The sequence below is a fragment of the Anas acuta genome, chromosome 18 (assembly GCF_963932015.1).
Source record: "Anas acuta chromosome 18, bAnaAcu1.1, whole genome shotgun sequence".
Classification (NCBI taxonomy): Eukaryota; Metazoa; Chordata; class Aves; order Anseriformes; family Anatidae; genus Anas; species Anas acuta.
This window is the reverse complement of record NC_088996.1, coordinates 3,813,513-3,834,819: the sequence shown is the minus strand read 5'-3', so window position 1 is coordinate 3,834,819 and position 21,307 is coordinate 3,813,513. Positions and strand designations below refer to the sequence as shown.

General features: G+C 49.3%; 1 long non-coding RNA gene across 2 annotated transcripts in view; it reads left to right on the top strand.

The window, feature by feature from the left end:
* LOC137841818 (uncharacterized) overlaps window positions 1-20,362 on the top strand; it is a 69,998-nt gene extending 49,636 nt beyond the window's left edge. For both annotated transcript variants that reach the window (XR_011088769.1, XR_011088770.1), the window contains one exon: window positions 18,798-20,362. This is a non-coding gene — a long non-coding RNA (uncharacterized lncRNA). The remainder of the gene's footprint in view (window positions 1-18,797) is intronic.
* The last annotated feature ends 945 nt before the right edge of the window (window positions 20,363-21,307 follow it).

The following is a 21,307-nucleotide window of genomic DNA, read 5'->3' as shown; positions in this document are numbered from 1 at the left end:
ACCTTTCTGCGTTGCTCATGGTTTCGTAGAGTTTTGTCCTTTCCTTCTATAACTAACTTTTCTTGGCTGGAGGGGGAACGCCTGCATGCAAGTGGCACACAGACTGTATGTCGTTGTACTGTGGTATTAATGTTATTCTCTGATTTGTTCTTTAATAACTTCTAACGAAGGATTTTCTTAATTGCTACTGCGTAATGTGCTGATGTTTCACAGGTCTACCTGTCACAACCCCAAGGTATTGCTCCTGTGTGGTAACGGTCAGCTCAGAGCACATCGTTTTATTTAGGAAGTTTAGATGGTGGTTTTTTTTTTTTTTTCCCCCATGCGAGTCCCTTTACATTTATCTGCATTGAATTTCATCTGCTGTTTTATTACCTGTCACTGTATCGTAAAGTTGTTTTGCAGTTCATCACGGTGCTCTCAAAATTAGTGTTGTCAGCAAACTTTCTCACCTCACTGCTCACGCCCTTTTCCAGGTCATTTATGAACATGCATTTTTAATGGCACTGATCTCTCCAGGGCTCCCATGCTGACTTTGCTCCCTTGCAGGAACTGACCATTTATCCCCACATTTCTTGCTTTTAGCCAGGATATATCCTTGCAAGGACTTCACTTCTCCTGCGTTTGCTTAGCTTCCTAAATGGCCTGAGTCAACGGTTTCTGAAATAGATTTCAAGAAGCTGCTGTTGGCTGAAATTTGCATCTTGCCTAAAAGCAAACCCCACAAAGATTTAAAATAAATCCTCCCATTTTTAGTCATCCAATGAAGTTTCCCCTCTCCTTCCTGTGTTTCATCACCTGAAGGTTTTCAAGAGTAACTTTTCCTCTGATTCTGTGTGGAAATCTCAAACTCTTCTGGGAAGGGAAAATTGTTTCCTGACCGCTTTTCTGCTGGTGGATAAATATGCTCAAATTGAGCTGTGCTTCCTCTCTCCTCCTTCATTGCTCAGTTGATTGCCTGATGTTTGATATGGTCACACTGGATAAAACTGATTTTTCTTAACTTATATAACTGTGTGAACATTCAGAATTGTGTTGGCATAATTATAATAGTGTAAAGACTTGCAATGGCACTGCTTACCTTACCCATAAGGGGATAACTCAGTATAAAATACCTAAAAATAAACATTTATAACTGTATTCACATCAGGAGGTTCATCAACACGCCATTAAGCTAATGTGATGTCGCTTCCTAATGGAGGACAAGAGATTAAAGACCTTTTGAGCTCGGGGGAGACCCGTGCCATCCTGCAGATGCTGTAGAAATGCCCCCACACCTCACTGAGGAGTCCTGTCTGCCCACTAAAGCCTCAGGGCCTGAAAAATGCATGGGGTTTGTACTATTTTCTTCAAATTTTTCCAAAAAATGTTCTCCAGAGCTCTGCTGAATTATCAATGCCAAGTTTCAGCAAGAAGGGAAAACTTTTATTGCCATTATAAACCTTGAAAATATGTTTTTTATAAAGCAAGTGCCAGCATAACCTTCGGTCCAGCTGCGGTAACAACCCTACCTGATTTCCAGGGCACGTCTAAATGAGAAACTCCCAAACAGTGAAAAGAAAACAACCGAGAATTTACAGTGTAAAACCAGCCTGGTAATTGTATTAGCAGTCCCTTCTAAGCAGAATCAGGCTCCCAGCTGTAGCTGAAAGCCATAAAAAGCACGCCATTAATTTTATGAAGAGAAGTAGCCATTTTAGTCCTCTGGAAGCTCTGGAGTCTGTAAAGATAAGGTGATGGACTTTTCTCACAGCTGCGAGAGCTACATCTGGAAAACAGGTCTGTATTACCCAGCGAAGCTGCAGGAAGCCCAGCGAGGAGGTCCCCGGCTGGAGCACGGTCACTGCGGTGAGGTCCCGGGGCCAGAAACGCGCCCGTGTTCGCCTGGGTGCCCAGTGCCTGCTGCTGGCATCGTGCTCCACAAAGCAACGCTTTCCTCAAAAAAGAGGGCAATCCTCAGTCCTCTACTGTCTTGAGCAACACTAGCAAGGCCCTCGATGAAAAAAGAGAAAATCCGAATCCAACTTCTTAATTACCTGCTCTTGATTTGTCTTTGCAAGCTGGCTAGCTGTCTAGATTTCATAAACACTACTAATTTGCTGTTAAATTAGCCATTTATGTGATCCTAGATGATTTGTTAGGCCTTATTGAACAGCAAAGAATTTTCTTTTTTTTTTTTCTTGGAGATGACTTTTCACACCATCAAGGCCACTTTCTCAACGTATTGACAGCTTTATGAGCGCTGTTGGAAAAGCACCAGCTTCCTTCGTTTCACTGCGCTCCGGCTTTCCGTCGAGTGAAAAGGCAGCTTTTTAATTAGGGCCTGAGAGCCTTTGCTTTGCTCCAGCGTTCCCCAGGTACAAAGCAATACACTGGCCTTTCTCTAGCTAATCACTTTTCCAGACTTCAGCCCGCTAAAATGAGGTGGGCTTTTCGGTCAAATGTTGACCTGGCTGAGCGCCAGCTGACGAGCTTTGGGCTGACACGTCTGCATTTGGCACGTCTGCATTCAGGCTTTGCTCACCAATTAACGAGCGCAAAATAAATAAAATGATAAAATAAAATCAATCTTGTGCTACTCATTAGGAAAAAGACCTATTTTTAAACTAATTCTTGCAAACATGCACCAAAAACCAAAACTCTTCACTGATTTCTCTTCTTCCTCCTTGCCCAGGTTTATGGCTATTTCTGTTGTTACTTCGTACCGGAGCAGTTCACGTTCACACCAGTTCCTCTGGCTCGCATTCAAATCTGTTTATGAGAGTTTTAAAATTTTATATTTGTGGTTACGTTTAAACTCCTCGTTATCATTACAGTCCTAGGAAGCTGGCACCTTCCTCTTCCCCAGGGATGCTTGCCGCTTTGCTTTGCTGAAGGAAAAGGCAGAAGAGTTGCAGTGATGCCATGGGTTCGGTGGCAGCTCCCTGCTCTGCAGCCAGGTGGGTGCGTTATTGTCGCAGTGATTGCTCTGCTCAAAGCCCCCTGGATTGGGGCAGCCGAGCTCAGAGAGCTGCTGCATTCCCTCGGTGCCTCCGGCCAGTGAGGGCACCTGAGCAGGAGCCTCTGGCAGAGCAGCCAAGGTTTGCTGGCCGACAAGGCAAATCAGAGTGCATCAGATTTTGTGTCCGTATCCTAAACCAGGGGGTGTTTATATGGCTGGGACTTGTCCTCAGGCTGCAGCTGTTCTGGCTGCAGGGACTGCAGTTCCCAGCTGCCTGTCCGTCCTTCCTGCCAAGTCCATCGGCAGAGCTGCTCTGGTAATTGCTCTCTAACCTGTCCCAGTCCATGCGGGTCTGACCAGGAGGGAATTGCTGTTTGTACTGGTTGTGGTGTTGAAGGCAGGGAGGGGAGGGTGGCCGAGGAGCAGCTGGAGGTGGTATCTCAAGGGGGGAGCAAGGCTGCGGCAGGAGGAAGTGAGGTGGGTGCAGAGCCATGAGCAAGGCTGCTTCTGTCCATTTTGTCAGTGCTTCCATGGAGGGGCTGTTGCACCGTGTGCTCTGCCCTGTGGGCTTCATGGGATGCCAGGAATTTTCCCAACGAGTTTCGTATCTGTGTCTAAGCGAAGCTGCGTGCTTCAGAGAGAGCTGTATGGGGAGAGATGGGGTGGGAGATGCCCTTTGTGCAGAGCCATTGCATTAAGCCTAGAAAAATGTGTTTTTAGATCCTTTCCAAAACTTTTTTTGTTGTTGTTAAAGTACTAACTGCTGTGAATATTATCTGGTTCACCTGGAGCCTGGAACAGACCTACCACAGCGATGGGCAAAGGATGAGCATCTGCAGAGCTCATCTTGCCCTCAGGGCCCGGCGCAGCAGTCAGGTGGTAGCAGGCTCTGAGCACATGCTGGAGCTGGGCCACCCCTGTCCAACTCATCATGTCGGTGATCTCAATTCCTAACCACATAATAATCCCCCTCCTTGTAACCCAGAAAAGAGCTGGTCAGAAAGGGCTGGGAAATGGAAGTCTCAAAAGAATCTTTTTTTTTTTTTTTATGTAGTTATTAATGAAAAAGGATAATTTCGAGGGATAATCTGATTTTCACATTGTTGCAGCTCCTGTAATGACTCCTTTCATACAGATGCTGTGTTGTGTTGGAATTATCGGTTATTCACAGTAAAACCCAAACAAGTTAATTGGTCTCTTTATCTTATTTCAAAAACAAAAACTGATGGAGAAGCAAACTCATTTGATTTTAGCTGAGCAAAATATTGACATCTGATCTCTTCATTTGGTGTTGGCTCAGGCAGCGCTGTTGACTTCTTTTTTGTAGTTTTAAGATAGGAAGGAAAATACTCCATGCTGAAGAGTGTTAGGAGCTGGGAAGAGTCCTACCCAGCTGTCATCCTCTTTTTCCCTTTGGGTCCCTGTCCCATGCTCTGCAAGTGAAGGGATGCTTCTCTGATCCGTGCTAATAGCCAGTAAGAAAAGTAGAGCTGGCAAAGTGGGATAAAGGAGAAAAAGATTGTAGAAGGGGAAGAGAAAGAGAGCTGGCTTGCTTTGGGATTATTTGCACTGATTCTTCAAAACTAATTGCAGATGTTGGGCCATAAAATCTTCCAAACTATCTATTTCCCTGAAGTTGACTCACCAGTTTCCTCCTATTCCCAGGGAATGGTGTTAAAGGAGGCTTTTTTTTTTCCACTGGGGACAGGTTGAGTGCAAAGCAATCATAGGAGCTCAGCTCTCTGAAACCCTGCCTGTGCTCTGCATGCAGCAGCATGAGAATGATATGTCTCAGTAATGCCAGGGAGTGTTTAATGGCATTAAATGTGTTTGTTTAGGGATTAGAGCAAAAATCCCTTCATCTTCCAATAGGGGGGGAAAGCTCTTTTTTTTTTTTTTCTTTTTTTCTCTCCTTTAGAGGTTGCTTTGTGCCTGGTAGGCTGCAGCGGAGTGAATAAGCCACGGTTACTGACAGCTGAACTCCACCTCCCAGGGAACAACCATCCCGCTGGGTTATCCGAGCTCCCCTGGGGATGCACAGGCTGCCTGGCTGCCCCTGCCCCGCTCCTGGTGCTGGCGATAACCCCGCTGCTTCCACAGCACCCATTTCTCTTTGCTCAGCCCCTGCCTGCTTGATCCATCAGCTGCTGAGCAACTTCCCACTGTTGTTTTTTTTTTTTCCCCAGCTCTTCACCATCCTCAGCTGGGCTGGGGATGAGGTGGAAGCTCCCTTGAGGACCGATCCCTCCAGGGGCTGCGTCCCCCCGGCTGTCAGCTAGGGAGGGATTATGTTCACCCCCGTGGCTTGGAGCAGCTTTACTGAAAATCCCAGCTTGGATCAAAGGATGTCTTTGTGCCCAAATGGAGCTGAAAAACACCTGTCTGAAATGCAGTGCTCTGCTCGCTGCCTCCCAGTGGGGTTTAAAGCAGGAGGCAAAGAGGGGAAGTTTTTCCTTAATTTTAGAGCTACGGAGAGCTCAGTTTATCGGATAGAGTCCATGAGTTTGCCAGAGAGAGAGGATTCTTTCTCTCCCCTAAGTCGTCCAGTCTGTGGTGTGCAGAGAAAAGTGTTCTTGGGTCAGAGGGAGTAAGAAATTCCCTGGGTCCGTGACTTTATGGGAGTGGTGGAGGCTGAAGGCTTCAGCGGGTGCTTCCAGGAGGGGACACTGGCACTGGCTGCGTCCCCAGCTGGGCTGCAACAACCGAGTGGCTCTGGGCATGGAGAGCTGCACAAAAAATGGCTCGTTTCTGCAGGAAAAATGTGAGCAGAACTTGGAGATTATCAGTTTTGTCAACAGAGCTGACACTCCCTCCCCCAGCTGGGAGATCCTTGGAGGCCTTTGGGGTTGCTCTGATTGAGTTGGAAGCGTTTAGGTTGTTCTTCTGTAAAAAGAAAATATAAAAATAGCTTCCAGATTTTTGGTGGCGTGTCAAAAAAGGGCTTTCCCACCAAAATTAGTCTGCTGACAAAAAAAAAAAAAAAAAAAGCTTTCTGTTTCCTTAATAGCAATCTCTGCTCACGTTCCATCCGTCACCCACGTGCAGTGCTGCCACGTGCTCCCGCCTGGGCTCCCAGCGGTTCCCCTGCACGGTTCTCCTGTTGTATTTCTTGTCAGGTTTAGATCGTGCCTTGGGCGGTTTAGCTGAGGATTGAGTACATTTGGGGACGTGTCCGTGTCACTGTGTGATGGAGAACCGGGATCAGTTTGTAGTGATATCCCTGCTATTGATTCGCTACGGAGCTGGGACCTGCTTTGGTACAGGCGAGCAGGAGACAGCAGTACCTTATGTTGGTGTGTCTTCATATGAGCACCTGACAGCCAGCTGGGAAATTTTGGCTGGTTTGGTGGCTTGGGTAGAGCCGGGTAACCAGGCTTGACCCTAATCAGAGCCATCTCGACCCATCAGGGAGGGCAGCAGTGGGGAGAGGCCAGATGTGTCCTCCTCCGGGAGGAGAGGAGGAGCGAGGGTGGCACTGCAGCCTCCCAGGTCCAGGGATGCTCCAGGTGACCCCATGGAAAGAGGCACAACTCTGACCGGCTTGGGGCCATCCAAACCTGGCACCCTCGTGTTGGGCCCCATGGGATCGGGCCCCAAAGCTTCCAGTTCTCTGGAAATGCAATTCCAGCCGTGCTCTGGAGTGTCCAGCACCGTTTTCCTACCAGCCACAGGACAGCGTGAGACGTGTGGCTGCGTAGGATGGCACCCCAGCCCTGGCAAAGCATCCTGCACCAACTGGGAGCTAATTGCCTGCAGGTTCCAAACGCCGGCCCTAATTCCGTCGTTACAATTCACCCTCCGCAGTAATTGTTGCGTGCAGAAAAAAGAGACCTCTCATTTTGTTCTGAGCGTACTATTAACGGGAAGGGGATTTTGTGTTGTGTTTTGTTTCGCCAACATCTCTAATGAATGTGTAAACACCTCCTGGCATAGATTTTCCAGTTTACTGAGGTTGGAGTTCGCACCGCTAACACGCCTCCCTGCATGAAGCGCTCCCTTCGTTAACCTTGTGCAGCCACTAATTAGCGGGTCACTTGCAGGTCAGAGGTGTGCTTGTGCTGTGCTTCTTGGCTGTCTGTCGTGTTATTACAGCAACTGTAAATGCCACATGCGGCAGACTTGCAGAGTGTGTTTGGACGGCTCGCTGTGTAATTAGAGTGCATTATCCCAAGGCAGAGCACGCCAGCTGACATTCAAGAGGCAATAAAAACAATGATTTTTTTCCTACTTCCTTTGCAACAAATTGACTGTCAATGAGGTTCAGTGGTTCAAAGCATTGAGCCGTTGCTGTTTTTTAGCAAAATTTGGGGTGTTTGCTCCAGGAGCAGTAGCTCGGCAGCCTCACCATCCATCCATCATGCCCTTGAGTTGGCCACAACTGCACGGCGTGTGCAGCTGGTGCGTGGTGGAGACTTGGAATACATGGAGAGGGCCCTCCTTTGTGAAAACATAATGAGTTTAGTTGAGTAATGAGTTCTTAAAAAGTATTTTGGTTTCCTTTCACATGCCATCAGTTTTTTTCAGTATTTGCTGTCTTTGTTCCCAGCCTCCTTCCCCATGCACTCTTTTGCAGGGAGGCCTGTGGAGGTGTTTGCTGCTTGGCTGGGCTCTAAGAGCGGCGTTTTTCCTCACCCCATCGCGTGACTCCTTGTACCGGGGCTCTAAGTCAGTCATTAAACACGTCGAGTGCTCTGCCTTTGCTCTTGACACAACATTAAGAATGTGATGAAACTGCTTGGAAACAATTAGATTGTAAATAAGCTTGTTCAGTAAATATGCACAAACGGGTCTGGCTCCATCCAGATGTTCCTGCTCTGTCAGACTCCGGCAGTTCAGGACCAGGAGGTCTCCGAGAGTCATCGTAGCTGAACGCGTGTTACCTGTCACCTATTTCTTCCCCATCCTTGAGATGTGTGGTCAAGAGATCTTCAGGAGAACTGGTCAGAACAGAGTAGTATTTTTGCTCTCCTTCACTTCGCAGAAAGTGAGTATAAATCAGAAATAGTGACCTTTTATTTTGCTCATCAGTAATGGAAGTGACTGCAAAAACTGCATAGCACTGGAGAATTGAGCTCTTCATGTTCTACCTGCAGCCTCAATGTGCCTCTTAAAAAAAAAAAAAAACTCCTAAAAGCAGGGAAGAGTGAGGAGAGGGAGTTCAAAACTTTTGGAGTAAGAATGCGTAAAATGCAGACAGAAAGGAGGTTGAAATGTGACCATATGAGACGCTCCAGGGAGTCCCCGAGGTAGCTCAGGAAAGCTACGGATCCTGTTTAGCTTGTGAAATGAATTAGAAGAGGAAAGAAGTTTATATTCTGTGCTGCCCCCATGTTGTTCTGTGCTTAGCAAAATACATTTAAAAAAAAAAAAAGACCTGAAAAAATGAAATTCCCCATTCCAGTTGTCTCCAGGCCTCATTGAGGAACTTGCAAACCGCCCTGGTCCTGGAGGGCTGCGCGGGCTCACGTGCACGGTGCTGGGCAGGAGGGATGCTCCTCACAAAATGGGGGGAATTACTGTGCTGGAAACGGGGGACAAAGGAGTGATTCAAAAGGATAGGAAGAAAAAGGCACCTCACAGCATGGAGACACTTGCCCTGTCTCTAGTTGATGTGTTGAGGAACAGAAGCAGCCGAACAATGAGGAACAGGCTGTTCCCATGTCGGGCGGGAAGTGCATGAAATCCCATGAGCGAGTCTGTGCTTTCTAATGATTTCCAGATGGCATCCTAGCCCGAAAGCGTTGTGGTTGTCTGGATACACATTCACACATTGCAAGGCTTCTACAGAAAATCAGAGGATCTCCGTTAAAGTCATACCTTGGCCCGAAGCAAGAGCCTTGGATGCAGAGATCCACGTGGTAGGTTTGGCTTTCCCTCTACCAAGGGACGTTCATGCTCAACCTATGGAAAATGTACTTTAGATGATTGCACAGAATTTGCATTTTTGGCCGTTTTCCACCAGGAGCTCTATCCAGAGCGTACTTGGATTTCCAGAAAGCTTTTGTCAAGTTCTCTCATCAAAGGCCCTTGCTCTAAGTTACAGCAGGAGGTGAAGGCGAGTCTTCTCGTGGGCTTGTTGCTGGCTGGTGGGTGGGACTCGTGTAAGCCTTCCTGGTGGAGAGGAGATAGCAGTGGAGTCCCCCAGGGGCAAAGCCCATGAATTGACACAGTTTGCGGATGATAGATGTGTTTACGATGACAGAAACTGAAATCACTTGGAGCAAGTTGCAGGTGGGTGTGATGGTGAGGAAGAAGGGAGCCTCCCCCCAGCCGTGTAGGTGTTACAGTGTGAGACCTGGCTCTGCCCCCGTTACCTGGGCTATCCAACAGCAGCTGGGGCCGGCCCTTCCTCTGCCCTGGTGCAGCTCTGGCTGCTTCCAGCGATGACTTGAGCAGTTGAGCCTGTGTCTGTGGGTAAGTCTGTCCATCCGTCCACCCCCACTTCAGGTTCAGCACTGTGCCTGTGGTGTGCTCCCTGCACGCGTTCTCCTACTGGAGATCCTCCTGAAAGGGAGACACAGCAGTGTAGGATCCTCAGGAGAGGAGGTGAGAGCAGCTTTCTCTGTGCTGCATTAAACCGGCCTTTTGTGCAGGTAGAATAATCTGGGGAGCAAAAATCCACGCCTGGTGTGCTGTTAGGTGCTACCCGTTCACCATTGCTGCCACTGCCGTAGCACTAGGTACAAACTGCAAAGGGCCAAACGCAGATCTCAGAGTCCTAACGTGTCAATTATCTTTCTGACAATTACATATGGATTTCATTAGCTAGCTAAATGGTACCTATTACAGCATCTCACCAGCTGGAGGGATTTCCAGTAGGAAACGTGAGATGGGAAATGCCGACAAATCTCCTATTCCCAGAGGCTCTCTGGAATTCATGCAGATTAAGTGCGATAAGGGCGGCCTCGAGCACCTCGCCCTGGCTCCGTGCGATCCCATTTCCTCGGGGCCAGGAGCAGCAGCCGGGTGGCTGGGCAGTGGGATGTGCACGTCTGGCACCTCGCAGTTAATGCGGAGTGGGGAGGACAGAGCAGGGCGGGAGGTTATCCTGGGGCAATCCAACGATGCTTGCCTTCTCCGAAGAGCTTTGGCACTATATTTTCCTGTAGCTTCAGCGTTATAAATTGTAACTTGAGCTTGTAGGTGATGGGGTAATCCCCGCAAGGAACGTTATTTGAGCAAATGCTGATCCAGATGGTGAAAATGCCCAGGATAGATTTGATCTTAGCCGTCTTTCTGCCACGCAAGCTCTTCACAACATCTCCCTCAATGCAAGTATTTACTGCTTTCTTCATCTTTGACCTTGCTCTTTCCAGGGACCCATCAAATTGGAGTGGTGAAAGAAAAGAAGGGAAGCTAATGATTTGGAGAGGGCTTTCAGGATGATTCCTGCGGTGCACCTTTGCCATCTAGCCTCATCCTGCTGAGCTCTGCTGGATGCTCAGATGCTTCCAGGAGCTACCCTACAAGCTCAGAGGTGAATCCCTAGCTCGTGTGCCCTCGTGTCGGGATGCATGCCACGTCCCGTGCTACAGCCCCCGTACACCTAGCAGCACAGGGGCTCAATGGGAAGCTGTGGTTGGCCACCAGCACGGCTGGATCCTGCAGGAACACGCCAGGGTTTCTTTCCAGTTGGGTGAGCCATCTCTGCATAACTGCGGGTGCTCGGCACTGGTTTTCCAGCTGCCTCTTGGAAACCACCTCCCCCAGATGGCTGTGTGGAGCAGGGAGTTGCAGGCTCCAGCTGGGGCGCTCTGGATAGAGCCCCTCCAGCAGGAGGTGAAATGAGCTGGGAGCAGGAGCTTGCAGATCAGCGCGGGCAGGGAGGGTTTCTGCAGCAGCAGCCGGTGAGCTGCCAGCCTCAGGGCATGTGGCTCTGCTCAGCCCTCAGAAACCGCAGCGGGGAGCGGGCAGGGTGTGTGCGGGTGTGTTTCGGAGATGATCAGCATGAGTCAAGGGCAAAGGCTTGCCCCCACACAGTGTGCTTTTGGTAAAAAGCCTGGGGATTTATTACACACTTTTGGTTGTCAGACATCAGGTCTCACTACCCACTCTTGTAAGGCTCAGAAAAAGGACTGCTGTCTTTGGGATGTGACCACAGAAGAGCCTGGGCCCCCTTTTTCCACTGTCCTTGACCATATTCCCTTTCCCCATGAAATGTTCTGCTGTGATTTCCATGCTTGCAGAGTTTCTCCTGTGCATTGAGTAATGTGTGTGAGCTTGGCTTTCCTCTGGGCAGTTCATCATAGGGGCAAATTAAGGGTGTTTGAAGAAAAAGACCTGGAAGAAACGTTCCTTTACCTGTGACACTTCCACCAGAAGTGAAAGCAATAGGGACACTGACTCTGAGGAAGTGCTTTTAGTTTTGCTGTACAAAAAACCTGACTTGCAGGGTTTGGGAGGAAAGCACAAATGCAGCGTGACTTCTGTTCGTGCTTCCACAGCGATAAGGGCAGCCTCGAGCTCCTCGCCGGGGGTGAGCCAGTTCCCCTCTGGAGCTGTGAGAGGGAAAAGGGGCTGAGGCTGGGATGGAGAAGGACACCTTGAGGGCACCTTCAGTTATTTCATGGAGTGATGGAGTGCTGCTGCCAGCTGGGACTTGTGCCCTGTGGCAGTTCTGGTGTGTGTGGAAGATGCCTTCTCCTCTAGGGTTTGTTCTGTCAGTGGCTGGAAGTTTTTCAGCTCTCGATATGGAGGTGTTGCCGTTCAGCTCGGAGTGGGCCCTGGCTTGGAGGGGATACTCCAGGCTCCGAAGCCCCTGGGGAATCCACGCTGGCAGGACCATGTTCCAGGCTCTCACCTCCTCCTCAACTGTCCAAGCCAAAAGGGCTGGGGAAGCCCCCTGAAACTCTGAGTTTCAGAAGACCTGAGGGCTTTGCTGAAATAATGCCTCAGGGGCAAGTAAATGTGGTTGCATCCTGATGAGATTGAGCGTGGATGGCTGTGGAGGTTGTTGTCCCTTTGTATCCAGGTACCAAGTCATCTTCACACACAGACAGCGACAGCACCCTGAGCTGCAGCTAACACAAGTTGAAGAAATCAAGTAGTAAGTTGAGGAAAGCAACCTGTACAGGTGAGTGGCCATCCCTTTGTATCAGAAGCATTTACTGTTTGGCAGCAGTAGGCTCAAACAGCTCCATGGATCTGATGCTGGTTTTATGCACAGCTGTGAGCTTCCCCGTGTCAGACCTCATCGTGTCTCTGCAGGGTATCTACCGTGTCCAAAGGGTCAGGTATCTCGGTGTTAATTGTCTGGAAAATCAAACTAAAAGCTGCCTTTCACACTTACAAGGCACAAATGCTTCAGTGGCAGCTGGCTGGGGTGGGGGCAGAAGGTGGAGCTGTTTCTTCCTCATGCGTCCCACTCAGAAGGGTGCGAACAACAGCTTAGGAGAACCCCACAGGACATTAAAATCTTGTTTTACATGTGTACAGATCAGCCTCAGAAGGAGCTGTGAAATAAGCTGCAGCAAGGCAGGAGGAAGGTGTTGTGCTGTCCCAGACGTGCAGGCACTGTGGTATGTTCAGATGGATCTTGAAGTTGAAATTTAACATCCTTTAACGGGAATTTACACCTGTAAAATTTCCATCGAAGCCTCGTGCACGCAGTGCGTTCACACTTTGGTTTGTGCTTAGAGAGGATGTTTAGTGGGCATATCCCATGGGTAGTTCTCAAACAATCATCAGCTCATGCACTGAAATCTGAGGGGCCTGGACTGCAAAATGGTGAGTGTTTGGTTGTGTCACCCCTCCCGTATTTAAGAGTGAAGATTCAGAGGCTAAGCAGAATGAAAAAGGAAAAACTTAATCAAATTACATTTGGACTTTGAAACATAGATGATCTTGTATCTACCTCTCTAGGATTAAATACATGGTTTCCAGTCATGATGCTTGGCATAAATCTGTTGTTTCAGAGTTAGGTATTAAAATTACGGTATATAGATATTAATATTACAGATTTGGGGGCTGTAGATGTAGAACATGCATCTCAGGTGTCTGATCTTAAAACTGGGGCATTGCTGCAAGGAAAGCCTGGTAGGGAATTGTCAGCAGTCTCCGCTTTGTATTTTCTCTGTATCTCACTTCCTTGTGGGAATGAAGTCGTAGAGGACAGAGAAAACAGCAGAAGAAAGGGGATTGCATCGCTCACCTGGCATGGTTGTGTTGCTTGTGAAAGTCGTGAGGATCCAACCTGTTTTCATGTGCTCTGTCTCTGTACGCCGACCCACATCATGTATGTGAGCGTGGTAACCGTACAGCACACTGCGGACAAAACACGACAATCCCTAAGGTGATTTATCCCGTCCTTTTGATCCCATCAATGACCCTTTGCACGCCAAGACCTTTTTACAGGCACTGCTTGTACTGATGCAGACCTGCCCGGCAGCTTCAAACCGCTGCCATTTCCAGAGCAAAACTGTCCAGGGAATCCTGCTTCTACCGTGGCTCCAAAGAAAAACGTCTTCTCCGCATTACATTGATTTAAACTGCACATGCAGTTTTTGGCTTTGGTTCAATGCCAGACTAAAGGTCCTCTACATTATAAACTATCAGGGCTAGAAAGATTTGCTCTATAAATGGCTCCGTATGCGTATGCAGTGTATATATATTATGGATCTGCTTATGTCATGGAGCACTTCAAATATCCCTTAATAAAATAATAGACCCCTAGGTAGCTGTATGTACTGGCAGAAAGTTGCTCAGCCCTTTGGAGCCATGGAAAAAGTTAGTGCTCCGAAACGTTTCTTCTTTTTCCTCCGGCTGCTTTCCACTGCGGGTAATTAAAACCGCAACGTCCTGGAGCCCAGCGCGGGGAGGGGTGCGGGCAGCATCCTCTGAACCTGATGGGAGAGCCTCGTGGCAGCGATGGAAACTGCTTGAAGAGTTTGAGATGTGCTCGTTGGTCTCAGCACTGGGAAGATCTGCAGCGAGCAGAGGGAAATTGTTTCCGAGCTTTGCTTACAAGGGCTGGGACACAAGATGTCACCAGCAGTTTCGCAGCTTTTTCAGTCTTTCCAGCTGGGAGGTTGAGCCCCTGGTGCTTTGCTTTGTGCTGTGTCACCTCTGACAGCCAGCGAGGATGAGGGACGTGGCTGAGCAGGGAGGCGCCGTTTTTCCATGGGGGTTTGTTGGCTACAACCTGAGCACCATGCTCCGAGGTGGGACCCTTGTCTTGGTCCAGGCTGTGGCTGGTCTCTGCAGGAGTGTCTAAGGGAAGGAGGGCTCTGTGAGCACACTCACCCTGCTCCCAGTGACATCCAGCAACACGGGAAAAGTAAATGAAATGGAGTAACAAAGGGAAAAGGGGCTGGGGCCATGCCCTGGGGCTGCTCCCTGCTGCACCTGCCCTGGAGCACCACTGGTGATTGCTTCTCACACCTCGGTGGAGGATGTTTTTAGTGCTACCCCTGCAAACCAAGCTGGGAGAATCACGGTTTGCCTTCCTTCAGGCCATCCTGGCTCCAGTTTGCTTTTGGGATGGGGTCCTTTGGGTCCTTCCCATGAGGCTGGAGGGCAGGGAGGGTGTCAGGGGAAAGCCTGTTCCTGACTCATCCAACCTTCTGTCTCTGCTGCCTAAATCCAGGCAATAAATATTTGGCTGATTTTGTCACAACAAGCAAAAACAAAGATTGACTGCCAAGCTCTGAGCACCTTTCCACTCTGAATTTAGCTTTCAATTCTCCCTTAATTTATTATTTGCAGTTAATTTAATCCATATTGAGCTGCCTCAAAGAGAAAAAAGCCCTAGATTTGGTGAAAAATAATCTATTTTTAATTATTTCTGATGTAGAACACTAGCCCATAAATAAATTCCACTGCTACCCAGTGGTTTTTTTGCCGTCAGAACTGTCTTGCTGGAATCAATAAACAGTTGATTAAAAACCTTGTTATTTAATATATTCAGTAACCCTAATCTATTCATTAGAAACTTAATCACTTTCATGTCACCAGCTGCTGTGATGGAGAAAAGAGCTGTAGCTAATTATTAGCAATTTTACAAAGCTAATATTGAATTTCTAATGGGTCCTCTGTGGCCTCTATTTCAGGCGGTTTGTATATCCCACAAACATGTGTTCTGGCTCTGGGCAGGGCCAAGCATCTCAACCTCGCAGCCTCGCGGATCAGCTCGAGCCCTACCAACCAAACCTCCCGTCGGCTCGCGAAAGCCACACGTGTGCGGTGCTGGCCCTGGCCAGCTTCACCCCGGGAGCCTCCGGATGCTCCTCTTTGAAGCTCCAGATGCTCCTCCACAGCTCCAGATCCTCCTCTGGCGAGGGGACCAGCGGCCACTGTCCCCAGCACCCTTGGCCACCAGCAGCGGGGAGCGACTGGGCTCTGTGAGCAGGCACCGCGGGGGCACGGGTGGGCGTTTGGTGCCATGCGTGTTGCTGGCCCCTCTGCTAAGAGCTTGGTTTTATTCTTCTTTGGTTAATTTTGGGCTTTTGTCATAGAGCCACTGGTTTGGCTAACGTGGCCTTGGGAAGCAGCGAAGGCACTCTGGGTGATGCTGAGCTGGGATGTTCCTTCGGGCTGGTGACCTCGAAAGCCGCCCATCGGTCTGGGTTGGATGCATGCGCTTTGCTGGAATTTCATCCTTATTATCTGTGTTGTTAGGAGCACTACTCTTACTTCTGTTGGACAGCAGCTCAGGTGCTTTTTGTCCTACCAGGCAGGGCCTGGGCACACAGTGAGATGACATCTCCCATGGGTGCTTGTGTGGGATGCGGGGTGCAGAGCCTGGCTCAGGGAGAGCTTTGGTGCAGCTTCAGTGCGAGGATAAAGCAGGCATGGCTGCAGGGGCTTGTGCTGCTCTGAGCTGGTTGAGTTGTTAAAAAATAAATAAAAGTCATGAAATGTTTGTTGAACCAACCAGAGCTTCCTGTAGATGATAGGAAAAAATCCTTGGCTGGGTTTGTGCAGGGATGAGCGTCGCTGTACTCAGTGCTGGGGCGGGACACGTCAGAGCAAGTGACAGGCTCAGGCATGGGGTGCTTAGGAGGCTTTTTCCTGGAGAAAAGAAAAAAAAAAAAAAGGTGGGTGCTTCGTGGGTCTCCTGGGGGTTCCTTTTTGTGGTTACAGAGCTGAGACGTGGGCTGGGTCGGGCCCTGGCCATCCGCCAGTCTGGCTGCTCCTGGTGTAGCTGCTCTTGGTACCTCCTTGGATTTTCCAAGTTTCTCATCTTTGCAGCACTTTCTGCATCATGTCATAATTAAGCACGCTCTAGGGTTATAGCTTGAGAGATTTAATATGCTGTCATCCTTTGCCTTCCTCTTCAGGCCCTGTTTTACCACGGGATGACTGCCCATGAAGTCTCTTGGCCAGGTTCAGTTCAGCACGTAGAGCACCAGCACGGGGCTGGGGGCGTCCTGAGCCTCGGGACACCATGGCTAAGGGCACGTCCCGAGTTGCCTTTCTGGCACCTCCAACCTCAAGCTCTGCACGTGGAGGGGCTCTGCCCTGCGAGGCACCTTGCTGAGGTGCCCAGGTCTGGAAGGGTTACAGGTGGGTTGGGGTCAGGAGCCTGCGGTGTTACCCTTCCTCTGCAGAGCTCCTTCAAGCAGCCTTAAGGGGAGAGAAAGGCTTGAAACGTGCTGGGGTTTTAGCACCCTGAAAGCCTGCAAACCTCTGCAGTATGCTGGAACCAGTCACCACTGGGGTCTGCACCCAGCAGACAGCTCAAGGTCCTGTTTTCCTCTGGGTGCCATCAAAAGCAACAGCATCATCTCCGCAGTGAGAAGCGATGCGTGAATGTGCTCTAGCCAGGGGGGACCGCCTGCAATCCTGCTCCAGGAGGGCGTTGCTGAGAGGTGGCTGCATGCAAAAGCTTCCTCCCTTGGGCATCAGCTCCCCGCCTTGGGAGGGAATTGGCCAGATGGAAGGAAACAAATGCACAAACATATACGTAAACTCTTCCAAAATGGCTTCGTGTTCTCGTTTTCAAAAATATGTGATTGAGCTTGTTTTATGGGCTTGGCGAACTTCTGGCGGCATCTGGCTGAGCTAAATATTATACTTAATAGCCCAAGACAGCAGTGATTGCAGAGAGCTGTCTGCTTTTCATGTGTGTTTACAAATGTGCCATAGTAATTCCAGGGAAATTAGCATAGAGCCTTAACAACAGAACGGGGGACGGAGAACAAAGGGAAGTGTCTCCCTGCCTTTCTCCTGGCTATGTGCGAATCCATCCATGGGCCGGTGTCCTTGTGCACAGCACAATCTCTGCAGGTCTGCCTGTTACCGGTGATTTTTCCACCCCAGCCTCCCCAAACGGCTTTTTCGTACGCATCAGATATTGGCCAGAAGCAGCTTTGGCAAAGAGGTCGTACCTGGTTTCTTTTAAGGAGTCTGTAACGCGAGGTTTTTTACCCTCCTGTATGACATTGATCTATGGAGCTGCTTAGTAGTAACACTTAAAAAAATATTTAGGGGATGGAATTTGCCATTTTGCCAAAGAGTCTGGTTAGTGAGGATGTTTCTGATTTCAGAGGTCTGAGGGAACCTCTTGAGGTCCTCGCAGCTTCTGCCCAGAGCCTGGGGCTGTTGGGCCCGTGGCTGCAGCCCGCAGCAGCTCTCCTGCACTGCCTCTGTCCTCTTGGGCAGGGAATTTCAGCCACCTGAGTTGTTTGCCTGAGTCTGAAGGAAATGAAGGAAAGGAGGACTGAAACCCTCCACAAAACAAAGTTGCTTTCCTCTAGACAGCTCTGCTCGATGTAACGTGAAGGGAGATTTGCCCTCGGTGTGAAATGCCCCCCGGCATCGGCTGCAGCAGAGCTGGGCTCTGACCTGCTTTGTGCGGGGCCGGGAGCAGCTTCAGGGGCTGGGGGATCTGAATGTTTTCTGGGGTGGTGGCAGGGCTGCCTGTGGCAGGAGGGCTGGGTTCTGATACGGGGAAACTTTTTCCTACAACGTGGCCCATGCCGAGCCCAAAGGGGTGGTGGAAATGCGCCACCGCAGCAAGCCGTGTTTTCCCAGCTGGGGTTTTCTGCCAGGAGCCATAGGGTTGTTTTGGGGTTATTTTAAGTGCTCTGCAGCGTGACAGACATTCAGGGCACCCTGTGGTGTATGCAGGGAGCGTGGCAGTGTCACCAGCTGACCTCAGGCTCCCAGCCTCCGTGATCCCCAAGCAACGGGCTGTGCCTGGGCAGCACCGGGCGATAGGGACGGTGGCAGAGGGCCAGCGTGCCCTGTTCAGGCAGGTGGGCTGCCTCGGCTGCCCCGGGCCGATGGCACGGAGAGGCTCAGAGGCTGTTCAGTGCTGTGCTGGAAGCTGTCCCAGATCCCAGCTAGCCCAAAGCTGGGGAGGAGCCACCAGAGGAGTTATTTAGGTGTGCACCCACACCCCGTGCGCAATTAAACGCACCTGGCCCAGATCATCAGCTCATGTAAATAGGCAAAGCTCCATACCAATCTTCTGAGTCTTTGCATCTGCAGATGATGTATTATTGAATTATGCTTGATTAGCTGTTTTTCTGTTGCTTAACAGAAAGCAAATCTCAGCATAAATGAGATTAGTATGTGCCCTCCATGTATGGCAGCTCTTGCTCCCAAGAATTTTAACATTCTTAATAGAATGATTTTTTTAAAGCAAGAGGGGAAAAAGGACTCTTTGAGGCTCCTGTTTCATTTGTCAGATTATCCGAACATTAAATTAAGCAAGTATGGAAATTCAAAATATAGCTGTTCTACAACATGTGCTGACACTGGCACAACAATATCAGTAATCCCCCTTGACAGCCATTACAGCTTAATGCTCTAAGAAAATGAACTACTTATTTTCTTTACCCCACATACACAGCGTCTCAAAATCTTTCCCTGTCTCCCAGCCAAGATGACTCTTTGAATTAATCTCCTCCAGGTACCAGCTGTGTTTGTCTCATCCTGCTGAGCAGCACCGATTGCTTTGAGGCTGTGTCACCTTGACAGCTCCGAAAATCCCCGGCTGCTCTTGAGGACTTCATTGCACTGGGTGTTGTCGTGTGAGAGAGGTTCGCAGACAGCCTGAACTCTGGTTCGTGCTAGGGGTACCCACCACATCTTGGAGGTCTTGCCCCATCGTCTCCTTGTGCCGCAGTGCAGCTGAAGGAGGTGTGGAATCCACAGTCAAAAAGCTCGTAGGCATTTTCAAGCCTAGAAGTGCTCCTCTCCTGCCTGTTTTAAAGTTGTACCCTTCAAGAAACCACAGGATTTGGTCTCTGAGTGATGTTAATCTGCAGCTGTGATCGTGAAAGCCCTCTGTTGAGCTGGGTGTTGAAAGCAGCATTGCGTAAGGGTTGGGGAAAAGACAACTTGTGTTCGTTGGAGGTGGCAGCTGGACCTGGTCCTTGTGCTGAAGTTGGTATCCTTGTCTTTTTGTCTCTTCTTCAGTAAAAAAAAGGCTGTACTTCCTTCCAGCACCTCATCCTGGGTGCCTTTGGGAAGGATTTGGAGGACTTGCCTAGAGGCCTCTTTTGGATTTGTAAGGGCAGTTCAGCAGTTTCTTAGCCAGGTCTCTGGATCCCAGCAGGTCTTTGGCCCTCCAGAATGGGATAGGTCTGGGAAAGCCTGGGAACTTCTGTTAGGAAGTGAACAGCCCAAAGAGGTCACTTGAGAGCCTTAAGGGCTTCTAGGAGTAAGCGGCTGTGGATGCTCTGACTTTCAGATGTGCTTTCATGAGAGGAGGTGCTGAAATTCCCCCAAAATCCAGTTTGTGATGCCAAATGTGCTTTTCCAGCACACACCACTAGGCTCAGATTTGCCAAGACATTTAGGCACCTGAAGGCACAGCTGGGCACCGGCTGGGCTTCCTGAAAGCCTCCTGGGGAGCTGGGCTCCAACAGTGGCCCAGGGCATTTGGAGCAGCCTGCGGACACAGGTTATACGGAGACTCAACTTTGAGCCATATTAGACCATAAAAGGACCTCAATAATCGTTTTTTCTATCAAAATTTTACTCAAGAGCATCACTTCTCAGCAAAAGACTGCCTATTGGAGTTGAAGGCGGCACGTTGGCTTTAATGGGCCTGATCTCAGCCAGTGTAAACTAATTCCCCTCCTTTGAATAAGGCAGAGCCCTGGTGATGTGCACGAGGACTTACCCCTTTATCATCAGGTGCGCTTTACAGCTAATTCATAACGAGAAGAGAATTTCCACTGTCAGATCATTGTACCGCTGAGCAAAATTGGAGCAGCTGCCTTGTAAAATGTGAAATGGCATCAATATACTGCGCTGCGTCTCGGAGCATGTGACTGGGAAGGTGATTGCGCTCGTTAATAATGAGCCACTAAATTGGATGCAATTGCAATAGCTCATCATCGGTATAGAAATATTATGCTTTATAGGTACATTACTGGGCTGTATTTTATAAGGCTGTTAAGCTTACGCACTTTCTCTTGCAGTAAATGTCAGCAAGGTTACAATAAAATTTAATACAATATTATTAAAGCTGAAGTGCATCAGTATGGAATGATCATGTACACACACTAAAAATTCTTTATTATTGCTTCCTTAACCTTCTTAAGGAACTGCTTGTTTTAAAATACAGCCATGAAAAGGATCAAAGCTTGGAGGTCTCTCTGTCCATCCAAAGGTTCATTAGTATTTCCAGCGTAGATGGGAATTTTGTGACCCATTAGTTCAAGTAAATTAAACATTAAAATTTCAGCTCTGCCAGGAAAATTTCAATACAGCTGCATATTATAACACAGGTGGCGAGGTCTCCTCGCGTTCACCTTAGCTTTCACGGGGTGGAACTGACTGGCAGATCGCTGCCCTGCGCAGCAGCAAGGCATGCCCTCGATGGCATTGTAGCAGCCAGGGCTGGCACGCCTAACGTGCTGCTGGGCTTTTGGGGTCTGCCATTACCATGACAATGCCGGCGTCCCTCCCCTTCAGCAGAAATCGATAGGCTGCGGGTCTCCGAAAACAATTTCCCTGACCCCCATGAGGTTGCCAAAAGCAAGGTCAGGGAGCAAAGATCAAAGGCCCAGTGGAAACAGGCGTCCCCCCGACCTGCTGGCTTGGGAGAGGGATCGGCCATACCTTGGATTATTTTCTTAATTTAAGGAGGTGGTGGTGTTTGCACGCACTCTAGCCAGAGGAAATCAGAATTAATCCGGCAAAATCTGCGGCATTGTTTCCCAGCTGATTGGGTTCTGAGTCATGTTTTAGGGTGGCTCTCTTGGCGAGAAGCAGCGTGCGGCACCGAAGGGCGGCGCGGCTCTGGTTGGGTTTTGGTGCAGGAGAGGAATGCAAAGGCTCAGCTGGGGAGGTCTGAGAAAGCACGAGCGCTTAAAGCCATTCTTTTGGTGCTTGCAAAGCTAATCCATGAGTATTTGGAGAGAGCAAAATAGACTTTGACTACGTGAATTTTGCTGACAGCTTCTTCAG